Here is a 17,622-nt window from a genome sequence, read left to right on the forward strand (position 1 = left end):
TGTCTTGGGGAGGGAGGTGGAGAGGGAGAGGGAGAAAAAGCTCAAAAGCTTATGGAAGTGATTGTTGATAAATCAAGTTAATTTTTAAAAAATCTGTAATGTGAAGGTATGGGACTGGACTGTTTGGCCTCAGAGGACCCTACCATCTCTGAGTTCACATGATCCCCAAATGCATTTTCTCCTTCCTACCTTCAGTGCCCCAGTTATCCCAGCTTTATTCATCTTTGTTCCTATGCCTGTAAATGCACACCCCTCCCAATCTTTACCTGAACTTTGAAGATGAATCTTTCCTGATCTTCCACTAACTAAAGATGGAATGCAAGGAATTCCCATCATTTCCCTGCTGGCTACTTTTCTGATCCTTATCATCTAATCATTCTGTACAATGAAATCTACTCAGAAACTCATACCTCCTTCAGCACCCCTGGGGCCCCTCCTTTCCCCTGATTGCAGAGGGTGGATGGATGTTGGAGAGCTTGTCCACCATTTAAAAAGATGGCACCCAGGGAATTCACCCCATTTCCCACCCAGCTACTTGGCTAGGCTTCAACACCTCCAGGAACTCACCATTCTGCAAGATGAATTTAACTCGAAATTCACAACTCAGATAATTTCCCCACCCTTCTGTAGGACTTCATCATGCCACTGGGCAGAGTTGAGGTAATACCCTCCTCACTCCCATTTGTAGCTTTTTAATGTTGTGATCTTTCTAAGGGTAGGGACTCTGTGCCAGGAGTGATGGGATATGATCTGAGCATGGGAATCCATGGGCACAAGGTCCCGGGGAGTCAGAGGCAGCAGGGTGGTACCTGGAATATACTAGAGGTCAGGCCCGGCACCAATGATGGTACATAGCCCAGCCCACTGGGGAGGGAGAGTCTGGTAAAGGAAGGTTCCACACAAAAAAACACCATGCCTAGGGACAGTGATAGGGTAGGGAGAATGTAAGGGAGCCAGGGAACCAGCTGATAGAGGCCTTATTACGAGTGCCCTTGCCACCCGAGTTCCTGGGGGAGGTGTCATCGTACTGGCACCAGGACTGAGACAGCAGCAGGCCCACAGAAGGGTTCAGACAGAGATGGTTAGGGGAGCCACTGGATGTCGGGCCATACCCGTGTTCCACCCAGTGGTACCCCACTACCTCTGTTCTGTCAGGCCAGAGCTCCAGGCAGGCCCTGATAGAGAAAGTGGTATTAACCAGGAACCAATCACTGTGACAGGGAGCAGCCCAGCAGGTTGAGCTGAGCAGGTGGTATTGGTTCCTAGGATCCCAGGAGAAGGCAGGGCTATGTACCATGAAGTCAGTCCCCCTCCAGTGGTTGGCTCAGATTCACCAGGACAAACCCAAACAGTGTAGTTGTACCGGGTCAGATCTAGGTCCCCTAAAAGGGCTCCAGAGGTGTGATTTGATAGATAGCAAAAAACAGCAGGGGGACTGAAGAGACCCAGGTGGCTCCAGTGAAAACAGGGCCCTGCCTGCTGTTGAGGGCTAGGCAGATACGGGTTTTGCCTAACCGAGTCCAGAAGTAGGGGGCGCTGAAGAGAATGCTGAATTCCTGAGACCAGGTTGGCTTAGTTTCCTGGGCCTTGTACATCTTGCTGTCTGGGACATTCTCTGAGAATCTAAGACCTTTACTGGGGTGGGCTTGGGCTACCAATTTAATACACCCCCAGTCATTGGCAGAGATAAATTGCACTGAAGTGGGTCAACACACAGCCAACAGCTGGACAGGCTAAACAGCCTGACGGCCTCCTGGCCCAGCCTCCACATGGGGTGAGTGGGTGTGGAGGAAGGGAGGTTATCCTTTCCTTGTAATCAGGGGCCTCCAGAGATGGGCAGCCATTGCAAGACAACCATAAGCAAGCAGAAGGAGCAGGTGGAAAGGAAACACAAGGTAGGGGGAGTGAGGGGCATGGTGGAAAAAATAAGATAGCCAAAGCAAACCAAAACCAAAGGTAGGGTGGCCAAGAGATATGGGCAAATGGCATATAACTTGGAAGGATGAAGAAAAACAGTGGGGAGGGAACTCTTGCAGGCCTGGCCCAGATTCTTGGGGGGGTGCCTCAGATGCCATCTTCTTCAGGCCCTTACAAAGCCAGGCAAGGCCTCCAGGGGGTTCAGATGTCCACTCAGGAGCAGGGGCAGTCTTTAGGTGACAGATGAATCCACAAGTCTGTCCCCTGGAGACACCAAAGCACATTCACACCTGGAATATGGTGGCAGGGGAGGTTGTGAGTAATACCTGGAAAGGCCCCTTCCACTGGGGTTCCAGGGAGTGTTTCCGCAGGTGGTGTTTCTAGTATAGCAAATCTCCAGGGAATAGGGAGCTGGCTTCAGGCAGCAGACCTAGAGAATGAGGCTGAGACAAGATCTTGAACCTGATGAATCTGTTGGCTAAACTTGACATAATATTCCCAAAGACAACTTGCTGTGAGTTGGGAGAGATCTACGGGGATGAAGGGCATTGGTTCTGCCTACAGGTCATGACTGGAGGTCAAGGAAGGCAATGGGGCATACCTTGACCTAGGGCACCTGGAGTCCAGAGGTCAGTTTCCCAAGTAATTCCTTCAACACCCCATTAGTTCTCTCCACCAGCCCTGAGGACTGAGGGTGGTAAGCACAATGTAGGTGCTGACGGATTCCCCAGGTCTCCAGGATCGCCCTGAGCCCCTGGCCTGTGAAATGGATTCCTAAATCACTATAAACCTCCCGTGGGATCCCCAATAAGGGATTTTGTGTTCACATAGGGCCCTCCCTACCATCCCCATGGTGGACGCCTGTCACAGGAAACCCCCCCCCCCAACTTGGAAAACATACAGGCCATAACCAGGGTGAATTTATATCCTCAGCATAGAGGCAGCTGGATGAAGTCAATCTGCCAGATCTCAAAGGGCAAAGCGCGGAGCAGAAAGCAGCCTTGGGGAGGCCCGAGGGGCTTGGAGGGTTTGTACAACTGACAGGACTAACAATTGGACAGCCTCTTCTTTGGATATTCCCCACCAGTATTGAGAAGCAAGTTCATAAAACTTGTCAGGTCCCCAGTGGCACAGGTGATTCTCAGGCAGGGTGCTCAGCAGGGGCCGGTGTAGCCGATGGGGAAGGACAACTCAGCGTCCATGTTTCCAAAGCCCCATTTCAGAGTCTTGGGTGCATCCTTGTAGTTCCCATTGGAGTGTTATCTCTGGAGAGACCGGGACTTGAGCCTTTTTTCAAGCTACTAGATCAGTGGGTAGGGGCGCAGTGGGTGAGGGGCAGGAGACCATTATAGGAATCAGAGGTGGGAGGGCTGCCTGGTCAGCCAGTAGGTCCCCTCAGATGTGGATTCACAAGAGTGACCAGCAGTTTTGACAATAGCCACCTGCTTGGGGAGTAACACACATTCTAGTAACCTGGAAACCTGCTTACTCCTCTTTTCAGGCTGTCTGGTGGAGGTTGAGGGTCCTCATTGCTTCCACAGCATTCCAAAGTGATGGGCCAGCCAAAAGGCACACCTGCTGTGTAGATAGTAATTTTCAGTCCCTTTCCTAGTTCACAGGCCCTTGAAATTGCTTCTAGCTCTGCCTGTCGTGCAGAGTGAGCATAGGGCAGGGGACCTGACTCCAGGACCTCAGTTACCTGCTACCACTTGTCCCTCAGAGCCCCTTAGGCAGGAGCCACCCTCAGTCACAGTGAGAACTGTGAGGTATGTGGGATGGGTGTCTCTTGGAGGTAGACTCGGAGTCAGAAGGCGGTCCAGGGTCATGACGTAGTAGTCATGACTCTTGGTTGCTCAGGGACTGGTCTGCTTCAAGTCTAGGGATGGGCAGGATTTAGCCCACTAAGCCTTTTGATAGTGACATGGGGCTGCATCAGTAGCTGGGTTTCAGTATTTGTAGGTTGTCTGCTTGATGAGTGTTGAGTGTCATATGAATTTAGGAGGGCCTCAGCCATATGGGGGGCAAGAAGTGTTGCAAGGGAGTCAAGTATGATGTCCTCACTTTGAGAGTCTCAGCTATAGGCAGGATGGTAGGCTATTGCATCCAGTTGTCTTTAATGTCCTACTGGTCTGTAATGATCCCCGTGTTTCTGTGCTGAGACTCCTACTGCATCCCCTCCTTTTTGCATGGTGGAGTGCAAAAGGTAGGGAATTGGGAAGGCCAAGATGGGGGTGAGGAGGGGCCTCAGATAGGGAGGCCTTGATGGAGTTTATAGCCCTATGCTGTTCTTTGGACAAGCACGGGGTTGGGGCATTGACACTGCAGGACTTCGTGCAGGGGGTGGGCTAGGAAAGAAAATTTGGCTGTACAGGACCACGGCAATACCCAGTGAGGCCCAAGAAAGGCTCAAGTTGCCATTTGGACAATGGGAGGGGAAAATCCTGGATAGCTTGGGCTAGTGCAAGATCAAGAAGACAGTATCCCAGGATATGAAGTGATAGAGCCTTATTCAAAGCTAGAAATGTGAGGAGCCCTATGGCATCTCCCTCCCTTGAGATTCAGGGGAGCAGAGAAGAAGGTCATCTATACAATGGAGGAGTTCAGAGCTGTAAGGGATAAGAGCCAAAATCATCATGTAGAACCTGGAGAAGTATGAGTATTGTAAAAGCAAAAAGCTATTGGCTGGAGGGGTGCACAGGGATAGAGAAGGTGCTGCAGAGGTCGATGGCAGTGAACACAGTAATAAACAGAAGGGATAAGGTGGTGTTGGGATTAGGGACCACAGGCGCTCAAGGTAGAAAAATAGTGTTAATGGCATGGAGAACTCTGACAAGGTACCTCCAATCTCAGTTAACAGGTTTCCTAACAGGGAAGATGTTGTATGGGGAGGTACAAGGGACTACTAGTCCCTTTGAAATATAATTCTGGAGTAGGGGCCTACCACCTTCAATGGTGGCCTCAGGAAGCAGGTGCTGGGTGAGAAATGGAAGAGGACTTGAAGGGTCAATTTCAAGTCCTATGAAGGCAGCCGTAGAAATACATCCCATGTCTGTGATTCTTGGCCCATAACTAGGCTAGGACCTCGGCAAGGGGCATTTCCTGAAGGGTCCTAGGTACCTTGGGCTGAGGCAAGAATAAGGCAAATACAGGAGTGCCAGGCAAAAGCTGGCCAAGCGCAGCAGAGAGGAAGGATAGGATGTTACAATCCAGGAGGAAGTGATCCTATGCAAGAAAGACAGAAAGGAGCTCCCAAAAAGCAGCTGGACAGCCTCAGCTGGGGCTTTGGCCTGCTAATGCCTTTTCTGATCCTAGCAAGTGACCCAGTCCCAAAGGTGGCCTTTTAAGTCTGTCTTCCATTTTAACTTCTTCACCTTTCTCCACTAAGGTCACTACTAAAGGACAAATGTGGACGATTCCCCTGCAGTTCCCCTGTGAACAGGCTGGCAAAGCCCATGGGATCCTGACACAGGTGGGGGAAGTCTGTTTTGATGACCTGTTATTCACCCCATCCCTATGGCTTGAAGTTACACAGGGTGGTAGAAACAAATTTGATGGTGGACTTAAGCTAACATTTGTGAATTATGGGTCCACCTGGATCTACAATAGTATTTCTATGATTTGAGAGCATCAGGAAAAGGTTTAACTGCTGAGGCCTGAAAAGTTTAAGGACTCTAAATATTAAAGAGCTAAGTGCATTTCAAGCATAGGACATATTTCAATAACTGTGACAAAGATGTCAATGCCAACATCCAAACTGTAAACAGATTTATATGCCAGAGGGCAGTTTGATTTGATGGAAAGTCTTCAGATCTGTCCTTTCAGTAGCTATGCAGAGGCTTGGTTAAAGAATGGGGAAAAAAGACTTAGTTCAATTGGGAGGCACTAGGTTGTTTAACATGTGATGAAGGTTCTTAATTGATATTATGAAAAGCTTTTGAAAAAGAAAACTTGCTAATAAGAATGTCCAGCTATACCTTTAGTCTCTGCCTGGACTTTACTCAGCAGTATGGTCAGGAGGCTCTATGGCAGACACTGAATCAAACCAATACCAATATAACCCACACAATACAGGTAAGTCAGCCCCCCTTGAAGACTTGCCACTCCACTTGAGTAGTCTATGAACACTTGACTATATGCAATTAATTCAGCACTCAGTTACAGTGCAACAGGCACTGGGCAAAGTCTGCCCCCGAGCTTGAGACAACATACACATCTTACAGTTGTGAGAATACTGTGAAGCATTTATTAGGGGCTTATTGTGTGCAAAGCTCAGAGGTGACCAGGAAGACTTGCAATCAGTGAGGTTTGACCAAAGACTGAAGGAAAGCAGGAATTCCGAGACAGAGAGGGGAAAACACTGGAGTCAGGATGGGAATGCTGAGAAGGCCAAGCTGAGGTTTACATTTGCTCCTAAAGGCAATAGGAGTATATCCCCAAAGAACATCTAGTGCCAGGAACAGTTCCCTTTCCTTTGTGAATTATCAGTCCACCTGGATAAACAATGGTTTCTCTGTGACACTGGCAGGGCGTCAGAAAGAAAAGGCTTCAGAGCCGAGCCCCCAAAAGTTAAGGATTCTAAATATGAACTAAAGAGGGAGGTGCATTCCAAGCATAGGCCATCTGAAGGACAATTGTGACAAAGGAACTAAATATCAAGTACCAGGCTACTGTATCCAGTCCCAAAGTCAACGGGGGCTGAAGAGCCTTTGAGGATTCTTACCTAGTAGCTAAGCAGCATTGGTTAAAGGGGAGGAATGAAAAAGAAGTTCAATCAGAAGGCACTAGGTAGTTTAACATGTAATGAAGGCTCTTAAACAATAGGTAATACTATGGACAGCTTGCTGATGAGAACAAGCTTGGAGCAGCTAACACTTTTGGTCTCTACCTGGACACTGAAGGGAAATGCAGATGTTCACATCTCAGGTCATGTCTTTGTAAGCCCCTGGAATTCCTGGTATCAATCTACTATCAAGCACTGTATACCAAGATATACATCCAAGAATTACAGAGCATGCCAAGCAGGCACTGAATCAAATCAATACCACTAGGAACCCACACAACATATAGATCGGCAAGTTAGCCCCCTCGAAGACCTCTCACTCCAATATATTTACATGCATTTTCAAATTTTTTTGGCAGTCTGACCACACATTGCTACTAAAGCTGAAGGTTGGGACCAGATCATCAAATCCCTACTCCTCAGGACAGGCAGTAATACTGCTTTCTAGGCTCAGTGAGATTCTGACAACCAGACAAGTTTGTATTTATTAAAGATTATTCATAACTTATGTCAGTACCTGATTAGTAAGTGAAAAACTGTCTAAAAGCAAAGCAGATCAACCATTATCACTCTAAGGGAATAAAACCTTATATAGAACACATCAATGGGGACAAGTAAAATCACAAAATTTATTGAACGTATACACAATAAACCTTACAACTTTTCACATATCTAACATGCAACTTTTAATAAGCAACATGTCCTCCTTTTGCTGCAATCACTTGCTTTACACGATTTGGCATGGAATTGACAAGATTTTGACACATATTCTGTAATTCTTCATCATGAAACCATACTTTTTTCACGTTGGCTATCAAATGTGCCTTTGATGAGCAGTCCATTTCTCCAAGCCTAGCTTTGATTCTATCCCACAAGTTTTCAATGGGGTTTAAGTCAGGTGAGTTCCCAGGCCACTGAAGCATGTTTATCTCCATCTCATGGATAAATTTGTTAACCTTTTGGGAGATACAGCATGAAGCAAGACAGTATTTCACCACTCCATCTCCACCTGAGATTTTATGCAATTCCGGAACAACTGTGCTTTTCAATATTTCAATATATTTATCAGAGTTCATCGGTCCCTCAATGGAGACAAGACTTCCAGGCCCACTGGAAGTGAAAAAACCCCAAAACATTTCCACATAACTTTGAATGAAAAAGTGAGTTTTATCAGTAAAAATTACCCTTTTCCAATCTTCAACACTCCAGTCTTTATATTGTCTTGCCCACAATAAGCGTTTTTTCTTCATAGCTGTGGTTAACAGCTGCTTTCTCACTGGTATTCTGGATGATCTACCAATCTCAAGGAGCCTACGCCGCACTGTTGAGGAATCAATGACAACTCCTCCAGCTGCCAGGTCCCTCTGAAGGTCTCGACTTGTTTTCTCAGGATTAATTAGACTATTTTGCAGCAAAAGGTTGTCAATACTTGGTGTTGTTTTCCTTTTCCTACCACACTTACCTTTGCGCTTTGGGGAGACTGATCCTGTTTCACTGTGCACTTGAATGATCCTTGAAACACTTGACTTACCCATACCAAGAGCTGCTGCAATATCCCTAACAGTCATTGAAGTGTGCTCTTTAAGAGCTATAACTTTTGCACGTTTCACTGGAGAAATATCCATTTTTTAAAACCACAAAATTTAAAAAGGTGTCAGCCTTGGGTCAATAAAATCACATATGCATGACCACTTGATCCCAAGTAACACCACAGGCTGTTGAAACATGCTCTAAAATCCTCTTCTTACCTAAAATAAATACATGAAAATAAAAAGCACATTTTTTACCACCAACAACGAACACCAATAATGTACATCAATTACGTTAAATTTGTTTCCTGCATGGTTTGTCTCCTCAGTAACAGTCCAAAGACTCTGAGAAGGTTTAGGAATATGCAGGTGCAGACACAAGGCCCAGCTTGATATCCAACGTTGTGGAATGGGACTGTACATCTCAGGGCAAAGCCCTATGCTCCCTTTCGCCACCTGAACAGAGCCTGGGGAGTGACCCTCAGGATATTCACGTTGGAATAGATGAATTAAGACAAAATGAATCAAATTCAAAGCTAATGCAAGGCCCTAGCAAAGAAAAAAAAAACCAACCAAAACAATTAATCACTCACCTCTTGTCTAGAAGGAATGCTGCAGGTGAAGAAGGTTCTGAAAAGCAAGAAAGAATAATTTAGTCCTATCCCAGCCTCAAACTATGTGCAACAATATGCTGGGACAGTAAAATAGCACTGTTTCCTGCATGGTTTGTCTCCTCAGTCATAGTCCACAGACTCTAAGAAGGTTTAGGAATATGCAGGTGCAGACACAAGGCCCAGCCTGATATCCAACGTTGTGGAATGGGACTCTATGTCACAGGGCAAAGCCCTACACTCCCTTCTGCCACACAGACACAGCCTGGACAGATTATTGTCCAGTGTGTCCACGTTGAACACTGAAACGTATTAAAAAGGAACAGTAAATTTTGCATGAAAAAATGCCACCTTCTACAGGCAATGTATTAAATGCCTCCCAAAGACAACACTGGAATTAACAGCTCCACATCTCTAAGAAAATTTGTCAACTCACCCTATGGTGTCTTCCAGACTTGTCTCTGCACATGAAAACCCTAAAGAGAACGAGGAAAGACGTTAGATTTTCAAAGCAAGAAAGAGAAGAAAAATAAAAATACTCCTACCTAGATTCAGTCCACAAGTTACTGAAGCAGTAACAGTACTGTTTCCTGCATGGTTTGTCTCCTCAGTCATAGTCCAAAAGACTCTGAGAAGGTTTAGGAATATGCAGGTACAGACACAAGGCCCGGCTTGATATCCAACATTGTGGAATGGGACTGTATGTCACAGGGCAAGGCCCTACACTCCCTTTCGCCACTTGGACAGAGCCTGGTGTCATCTAACCAGGATACCCACGTTGGATATTCCAGGAAGGTTTAACTGAGCACACAAAAATCAACATGATCCAAAGAGCATTTCAGATATAGTCTTATCAAGAGATTATTTCCTACAGAAATAGGTGGTTTCCTTAAGTATGGCCATGTTGTTACCAGGCATGTCCCAAGATCCCACGGCAGAAGCACTCCCAAGGCAAACTGAAACCTTTTCTTGGCCCCCAAGAGGGCCAAGTACATAGAAATTCCTTACTAGACTCAAAGGTACCAAACAACAAGCAAAGTACTTGTTGGACCGTTAGTTGCACTCAGTCCAGCTACTGTAAATTGTTACTTTACAACGCTGGGCCCCTTCTTACCCTACAGCTACCTACCATATTGATTATAGGTTTAACTAGGCCACCCCCCTGCTCAAGAAACTCCAGCGGCTTCCTAATGAACTCTCCCATGTTATCCCACCTGACCCAATTTCCATCACAGCCACCGCTTACCAAACTTTCCTACAGAGGGCACTACATCCCCACGTGGTGGCGGCTTTTCACAGCCTGGCTCCCTTCCTTGGCCACTTCCCATTCCTACTAGGGAAGGTGTGCCACCATTTTTACCAATCTTCGGTTTATATGCTGGTCCTCTCCGCCCCTCCCCACTGCTGCCAGCAGACTAAGCAAGCTCCTTGAGGGCAGGGATTCCGTCTTACTAAACTTCTAATTCGGCAATAACTGTTATTTACACAGATCTAGAAGACTTCCACAGAACGTTTACTCATCACTTTGATCCTCACAATCTGCTGCGTATTAGCCCCTAACAAAGATGTGGAAACGGAGGTTAAGAGGCCAGCTCGATTCTCCGAGATCCCCTCCAGCTTCAAAACTTATGATATGTAAACTACCGGAGAAAGGAATCCCTGGATCACTCTACACACAGTATTACTAAGGATCATTTATTATTAATTGAATTGAATAAAATTAAAACTAAAGTCTTTCCTGGAGGATTGGGGTTAAAGGTGAAGGAATAAACACCTACTGCGTACCAGGCACTGTACTAAAGAATTTGTCATTTTACTTGATCTTCACAGAAACCCTGGCAGGGGAAGGGTGATATTATACCCATTTTAGAGTGCAGCAGGAAACTGAGGCAGACGAGCTAAGTAACACGGCTAAAGGTCGGATTGGAAGCCGGCTCTTCCCAGCCTCAGGCCCAGGTCTATCCATTGCACCAGCTGGCTGCCTGCAGCTGGGGAGTCGCTGCCCCAGGGCGGGGAATGGAAAGGCCGAACGAAGGGCCGTGGCAGATGGGGCTCGCGGGGCCTGGCCCGGAGAAGGGGGGCACATGCTTGCGGGGGAAGGGGGCTTCCGCGCACGCGCTTTGGTGGAGACCGCGCCACTGCCAAACTTTTCCTGCAGCCAAAGTACGAAGAAGGAAAGGGGAATCCGAAAGAGGACGCCGGAACGACGGTAAAGACCCACAGAGGGAGGCGAGCAAGGACAAGCATGGCCAGAACGTTACTTACCTCTCCGGGAAGACAAGACGACTCTACCACCATGGCCGAAAGGAAACAGCAAGCCCAGAGCACGCCCATTTATAGCCAGGGTTGGGGGCGCGGAGGGAGCGCTGCGGCTTCTGAGCAGGCGCAATCTGGAGCTCGCCTCGCGGGCGTTCAAAGTAGATCGGGGCGGAAGTGACGAAAGAAATGGAGACAGTTGAAGGGCAGGATCGTGAAATCTCGCGAGATATCCGTCTTGCTGCGGGCGCTTTTGATTGGGGTTTGTTTTTACAGGGACGGGGAGGGGTTGTTTCCCAGGTGCGCCTTGCGGGTGGAAGCCAAAGGCGTTGGGCTACGTTGTGCGCGGTGGTGGATCTGGGGTTGGGTTGAAGGAAAACAAAAGGTTTTTTTTCCCCCCCCTTACTTACTTTCCCTTACTTCCCATACTCTTACGTAGCCCTAACTTTCAGTTAAATTCAGAAAGCATCTTTGAAGTGCCAACTGTGCTTCAAGCACGGCGAGAAAACAAAACAATCCCTGTACTCAAGGAGCTTCCGTTCTGGACCTGAGCTATCTTTGCTATGAAGAGCTTCCAGGGGAAGAAATTCCCTCCAGTAATTCAAGTCCACGCCTTTTCTTCACGCGAGTATGAATCAGCCAATGAATAAGTGGAACACAAGCAATCATTTAATTGGCCCTCTTAAGCTTACCAGGGGCTTTACAAATATCTCATTAGATCCTCCAGAACCCCATCCCCATTTTACAGATGGGGAAATTCAGACATTAACTTGTTAACAAGTGTCTGAGTCAGGATCTGAACTCGAGTCTCCTGAAACTTCAAGTCCGGCACTCTATTATAAATGAATGAATGAACGAAAAGAGCATTTATCTAGCTCTTTCTGTGTGCAAAGAAGTGTGCCAAGTGCTGTGGTATAAATAGAAACGAGCTAACATCTGAAAGGAGGAGATAAGATATATAATCAATCAATAAACATGTCTTAAGCGCCTTTTATGTGCCAGGCGCTGTGCCAAGTGCTGGAGATAAAAAAGGTGGCAAAATTCAATCTCTGTGCTCCGGGAGCTCACAATCTAATGGGAAAGACAACGTGCCCAATATATCCAAAGCAAGCTATATGCAGGATAAAAAGGAGGTAATTAACAGAAGGAAGGCACTGGAATTAAAAGAGGCTGGGAAAGACTTCCTGTAGAAGATGGAATTTTAGTGGGGACTTGAAGGAAGCCAGGCAGGTGAGTAGTTAGAACTGAGGAGGAACAGCATTCCAGGTATAGGGGACAACCAAAGAATATGCCCCTGGAGAGATGGAATATCTTGTTGGAGCAATGGACAGGAAGCTAGTGTCACTGGATGGAAGAATACATGTCAGGGAGTAAGGAATAAGAAGACTAGAAAGACAGGAGAAGGCTAGGTTATGAAGGGTTTTGAATGCCAAATAGAATTTTGTATTTGATCCTGGGAAAAAAGGACCCAGGACAGAACCCTATGGGACACCCATGGGCATGATCTGGAAGAGGATCCAGCAAAGAAGACAGAAAAAGAGTGGTGAGAAAAGTACGAGAGAACCAGGGTGGTGGTGGTGTCCCAATAGGGAACCACTGGAGTTTGTGGAGTAGGGGTGGGTGTGGGTGTGTATGTGTGTGTGAGAGAGAGAGAGAGATGATTGGATCTGTGCTTTAATCACTTTAGTGACAATCACTTTAGTCTTTGAATGGAGGATGGAGTGAAGAGGAACCTGAGGGAGACAGACCCACTAGCAGGCAATAATCCAGGTGTGAGGTGATGAGAACCTGTAGCAGAGTGGTGGCAGTGTCAGAGGAGAGAAAGAAGCGTACTGGAGAGATGGTGCAAAGGTGAAATCTACAGATCTTGGCAACAGCTTGGATATGGGGTGTAAGAGATAGGAAGGTCTACAGGATTACTCCTACGTTGGGAGCCTGATGGCCTAGGAGGATGGTGTTGCCCTCTGCAGTAATAGAGAAGGTATGAAGGAAGAAGGGATTAGAGGGAAAGATCATGAATTCTGTTTTTGAGATACTGAGCTTAAGATGTCTACTGGACATCTACTTCAAGATGTCTGAAAGATGCAAGATTGGAGGTAAGCAGAGGGGTTGGAGTAGGAAAGGTAGATTTGAGAATTTTCAGCATAGCGTTGGTCATTAAATCCATGGGAGTTGATGAGCTCACCAAGTGAAGTAGTATAGAGGGAGAAGAGAAAAGAACCCAGGACGGAACCCTGTGGGACACCTATGGGCATGATCTGTAAGAGGATCCAGCAAAAAAGACAGGGAAAGAGTGGTGAGAAAGGTAGAAGAGAACCAGGAGAGGGTGGTGTCCTAAAAACCTAGAGAGAAATGAGTATCCAGGAGGAGAGGTGATCAACAGAAAAACCAGAGAGAAGTTAAGGAAAATGAGAACTGAGAGAGGTCTTTGGCAACCAAGAGATCATTGTTGTTGTCGTTCTTTGTAACTTTGTTTTTGGTAGAACGAGAAGGGCAGAAGCCAGATCTTAAGAGGTTAAGAAGAGAGTGAGAAGAGAGAAAGTAGAGGCATCTATTGTAGACAGCTTTTTTGAGGAAGTTAGCTGTTGTTGTTTTTCCTTCATTCTTGAAGAGGACCATGACATCAGGGAGGTGATGCCATGCCATGCAAAGTGAATTGGATTTAAGTGAGGGAGGGCTGTGCAAAGTCACCAGCCTCACTTTCTCCTCCAGAGCCGTCTGGGTCCAGTGGAAAGACATAGATCAGGACGACTGGAGAGGGCCCTGGGAGCTGTGGCTGTTTGATTGGTATGGCAATGAATAATTAAATCAATTTAGGTAGTGTCATTTTTTATTATATTGGCATGAGTAATAAATAGATATCTATACTAATTTAGGTCTGTATTTAATTTTTGTCACCTTTAACAATTGTTGGAGGGGCTACAATTAAAAAGGCATATAGATGCATTGCTAGTGCAGCTAGCCCAACCATTCTGAAAAACAACCTAGAGCCATGCCCCGAAAGTCCCTAAACCACTAAGCCTATACCCTAAAGATATCAAAGAAAGGTGAAAAAGACCCCACATATAAAAATATTTACAGTGGTTGTTTTTGCAGTGGCATAGACCTGGGAACTCAGGGGGACGTGGAGCAACAATTAAATAATAGTTGAGTGCTACAAAGGGCAGACAGCAGGTGTAGAAGAATCAAGGGAAGGTCTCCCCCCCCTCCCCAGGTTAGAGGAGACATGGATGTGTTTGTAGGAAATGAGCCGGTAGAGAGGGAGAGATTAAAAGTAAGTGAAAGAGTGGGGACGATAGAAGGGGCAATCTGTTGGAGGAGACAGAATGGAGTGGGATCATTTGAACAAGGAGAGGGTTTAGCTTTGGTAAGGCAATAAGGTCATTTTATCTTGTGAAACAGGAGAGCGGCAAAAGACGAATGAGTGATAGAAGATGAAGGGGGAAAAGAGGGAGTTCACAGCAAATGACCTCAATTCCTTTAGTAAACTAGGAGGCAGGGTTCTCAGTGGTGGGGAGAGGGAAAATCACTAGAGGTTTGGAAGAACTGCAGTGGAGAGTGCAATAGGCCAACCAGAAGAAGACACACCTAAGTACAAAAGGCAACCTAGATCCTCTTTCTGGGTCTTTTTGATGCAAATGGAGGTTAGTTAGTAAAACCCTTTTGTTACCAGGTTCCATTGCTGTTAATAAAAGATAGCTTGCTTGTGATTCCAAACACATTCACCCACAATAAAGTGAATGAATACTGGTGCTGCTGACCAAAATAATTAAATCAGAAGGGGCAAATTTAGGAGAAAACATAATTTGATGTGTTGAGTCTGAGATGCTGGGGAGGACATTAAGGTGGCAGTGAAGATCAGCAGAATTCAGGACTATGTATGCAGAAGTCAGAGTCACTGAGGTGGTTATTGAATCCCATAGAAGTGAATGAAAGATTGCCTGAGAGAAGAGAACTTCAGGAAAACTCACCTTAATGGTGCGAGCAAGAAGATAGGGAAGGATTGGTCAAAGTCAGAAGAGAGCCTTGTGGAGTGGCATGTTTCTGATACTCAGGGAACCCTAATAGCATGAGGACTGAGAAAAGACCATTGGACTTGGTAACCAGGCCAACACTGGTGACCTCAGAGCAGTTCAGTAGTGGTGGGGTTGGAATTGTAATCTGATTTAAGATTGAGAAAAACATGGAAAGACTCGGACTTATGAAAGAAGATGCTATTTACCTTCAGAGGAACTAATGACAAGTGGAAATAAGCATAGTACTATCTTACATATGTATATGAGTACATATGTGTATGTTTATAGATATCTAGGTACATGTGTATGTATATAGATATCTATGTATACATATATAGCTATGTATGTATATGTATTCTGTTTATAGATATATCTCTGTCTCTGCTTAATTGGAGCCTTCTTTAGGGAAGGAGGGAAAAATGAAGTAAAAAGTACACAGCAGAGAACAAAAAAACAAGAAGGAAGCAAAGCTGAGCAGCTTTGAAAATATTGTGTATGTAGTATTTATTATATAGGTTTTCTTGAAATGGACATTTATTGTTTTATATTGAATCCTCTCTTATGGTCTGCTATGTACATGGCAATGTTTTATTTTCTTTTCTCATTTTGTATTTGTTTAAAGTAAATACAGCTAGATGGCACAGTGGATAGAGCATTGGCCCTGGAGTGAGGAGGACCTGAGTTCAAATGCAGCCTAGACACTTGATACTACTACCTGTGTGACCCTGGGCAAATCACTTAACCCTGATTGCTTCACCAAAAAAACAAAACAAAAAAATAGTTTGAGGTAAGACTGGGTGGTAAGGAGATGGAATCATGAGTTATAAAAATTTTTTTCTTTCTAGAGGCTTAGCAACAAAGGGGAGGAGAGAGATAGGAAGATGAATGGGATTGAAAGGTGAAATGATTAGGGAGACATAAATGTGTTTTATAGGCAGATCAATCAACTAACATTGTGAACTATGTCCAAGGTAATGGGGATTTAAAGACATAAATGAGATATCAGATGAGGTGCTAGTGGGAAGAGGGAGATTATGCTGAAGATGAATAAGAGAGTAGTTGACTTGACACATGCTACTTAGCATCTCCTACAACTTGGATTGATTCTCCTGGCTGGCTCAGTGGATGGAGTTTTGGTCCTGGAGGCAAGAAAACCTGAGTTCAGATCCAGCCTCAGGCACTTATTAGCTGTGTGATCCTGGGCAAGTCACTTCACCTCGTTTTCCTCAACTGTAAAAAAGGGGATGATATTTGTAAAATCATTTAGCAGAAATACTTGCTTACTTCTCTGTGTTTTCTGCCATGGGATGCTAGGATGGGGTTCTACTTCCTCTTGTTTGGATTATCTCTCGTACAGACTTCCAGACTAATCTTTACAGAAGTATAGTACTGATCAGTCACTCCTATGTATACATTTTATATTTGTGTATACATAAACACACACACATACATACATACATACATACATGCATACATACATGTGGTTTTCTGCCTTATAAACTAAGAACCCTTTGAAGATGGAGATTGTTTTGTTCCTGTCTTTTGGGCAGCTAGCTGGTGCAATGGATAGAACAGCAGTGTAACAATAATTTTGATGCCCCTACTCAATTTACTCAGTTCCTTGTGATTTAATGGGTATCTGTGGGCGTATTAAGAAAAATAGAATTAAGTTTGAGTTAGCTATGTTAGTTAATGCTGTAAGAATGAGTTATGATTAATTAACCCACCATGTATTGATGATTATTTTACTTGTGATTGATTTATAGGATAGACTTATTATGCTGCATTAGTTAGGCCTGTTATAAGGATTTATCTTAGCTTGTGCTGCTGTCTTAACGCTGACACTCCTACCCCCCTTCCTAAGAGTACCATGCTTAAAATAAGGTTCATATGGCTCATGGAAGATCCCTGCTGACCATCTTTCCACAGGACATTAGTTACTGATGTTTGTCTTATGGAAAGCCGCTGTTGAGATATACTGTGAAAGGTGCAAAACCTGACAGGGTCTCATGACCTGTGGAAAGCCCCTGAATACTCTTGGCAAAGAGGTAATGATTGATGGACATCTCTCTTGACCAATCATGAACGTACAGTACCTATTAGTGAACTTTCGATGTCAATAAAAGCTCATGCACAGTGAGCAGAGGGGATCCTTGATTGTGAAGGTCTTGGAACCAATTGCTCAGGGAACACTAGGTCTCTAATATATTGAACATATGTTCAGAGTTCTGCCTCACTTGCCTTTGTTGGAGCAATTTTGTAGCCCACATCAGATCTGGAGTCAGGAAAACTCCTTTGTATTCTCTGTCTCTGTTGTTTCACTGACCCACCTCTATATTAGACAGTACCATTGATTCTTTTGATATTTCTGACCTTTTCTTCTTCCAAATTATTTTTTCTAGCTGAATTATATATATGTATATATACATATATATATATATGTATATATATATATGTATATACACACATACATATATTTGGTAATTGGGATGGTATTGAATAAGCAAATTAGT

The 17,622-nt window shown here is 45.0% G+C and overlaps 1 long non-coding RNA gene and 3 other non-coding genes across 4 annotated transcripts; all 4 read right to left on the minus strand.

Moving 5' to 3' along the window:
- Positions 1-7,306: 7,306 nt before the first annotated feature.
- LOC144454186 (uncharacterized) lies at positions 7,307-11,241 on the minus strand. The gene is made up of 4 exons (XR_013482490.1): positions 11,103-11,241; positions 9,274-9,313; positions 8,820-8,856; positions 7,307-8,445 (listed from the first exon to the last, which is right to left on the minus strand). It is a non-coding gene; the product is annotated as an uncharacterized LOC144454186 (long non-coding RNA).
- On the minus strand, positions 8,526-8,725 carry LOC144454646 (small nucleolar RNA SNORA73 family). The gene has a single exon (XR_013483156.1). It is a non-coding gene; the product is annotated as a small nucleolar RNA SNORA73 family (small nucleolar RNA).
- Positions 8,935-9,136, minus strand: LOC144454648 (small nucleolar RNA SNORA73 family). The gene has a single exon (XR_013483158.1). It is a non-coding gene; the product is annotated as a small nucleolar RNA SNORA73 family (small nucleolar RNA).
- On the minus strand, positions 9,419-9,619 carry LOC144454647 (small nucleolar RNA SNORA73 family). Its single transcript, XR_013483157.1, has one exon. It is a non-coding gene; the product is annotated as a small nucleolar RNA SNORA73 family (small nucleolar RNA).
- Positions 11,242-17,622: the final 6,381 nt, after the last annotated feature.

Source organism: Phascolarctos cinereus, unplaced genomic scaffold (genome assembly GCF_003287225.1).
Source record: "Phascolarctos cinereus isolate Bilbo 61053 unplaced genomic scaffold, phaCin_HiC Scaffold_726;HRSCAF=1367, whole genome shotgun sequence".
Lineage (NCBI taxonomy): Eukaryota > Metazoa > Chordata > Mammalia > Diprotodontia > Phascolarctidae > Phascolarctos > Phascolarctos cinereus.